Source organism: Diaphorina citri, unplaced genomic scaffold, assembly GCF_000475195.1.
Source record: "Diaphorina citri unplaced genomic scaffold, Diaci psyllid genome assembly version 1.1 scaffold27925, whole genome shotgun sequence".
NCBI lineage: Eukaryota > Metazoa > Arthropoda > Insecta > Hemiptera > Psyllidae > Diaphorina > Diaphorina citri.
The window spans coordinates 9,929-10,916 of record NW_007405263.1 but is presented as its reverse complement, the minus strand read 5'-3'; the positions used below and the strand labels follow the sequence as shown (position 1 = coordinate 10,916).

The following is a 988-nucleotide window of genomic DNA, read 5'->3' as shown; positions in this document are numbered from 1 at the left end:
AACGAGGGGAGCATTGCCTGACATGAAGAAATGTAACCTCGGGAAGGGAACCATATTGACGGCTAGTTTCCTCAGGTCCGCGTTCAATTGTCCTGGAAATCTCAGACAGGTTGTTATCCCACACATGGTTGCTGATACCAGATGGTTCAGATCTCGATAACTTGGGGAGTTTAGTTTGAGTGAACGCACACAAATATCATACAACGCCTCATTATCAATGCAGAATGTCTCATCAGAGGTTTCAATGAGATGGCTGAGGGATAATATCGCGTTATAAGGTTCCACCACCGTGTCTGAAACTTTAGGTGAAGGTACCACACTGAATGCGTTGATCATACGGTCAGGATATTCTTCTCTTATCTTGGTCAGGAGGAGTGTTCCCATACCACTACCTGTACCTCCTCCCAATGAATGTGTCACCTGGAATCCTTGCATACAGTCACAGTTCTCTGCTTCTCTTCTCGTCAGATCCATGACAGCATCAACTAGTTCCACACCCTCAGTATAGTGTCCCTTGGCCCAGTTATTAGCAGCACCTGATTGTCCATGGAGGAAGTTGTCAGGCCGGAACATTTTCCCGTAAGGTCCTGATCTGACAGCATCCATCGTCCCAGGTTCCAAGTCCACCAGGATAGCTCTTGGTATGTATCCTCCTTGTGCTTCATTGTAGTACACTTGTATTCTCTCCAGTTGTAGATCCGAAGTTCCCTCATATCTGCCCATTTCGTTCAATCCATGCTCCTGCGATATTTCCTCCCAGAATTTCACCCCGGTTTGATTTCCACATTGACCGACTTGAATATGCACAATTTCTCTCATTTTGGTTTTTGTTTTACCGAAAATTTTGCTTTTAAAATTTGCACTTCTAAAATTTTGATGTGAGATCACTAGAATCTCAGACTTTTACTTTGAAATTTAGTCGTTTAGGTCCCTACTGTATTTGAGTAGGTACTGAAATTTTGACAGCTGGATGGTGATGGTGATAATG

At 43.7% G+C, this 988-nt stretch overlaps 1 pseudogene; it reads right to left on the bottom strand.

Annotated features, from left to right (window-relative positions):
* Positions 1–3: 3 nt before the first annotated feature.
* LOC103523589 overlaps positions 4–988 on the bottom strand; it is a 10,791-nt pseudogene continuing 9,806 nt past the window's right edge.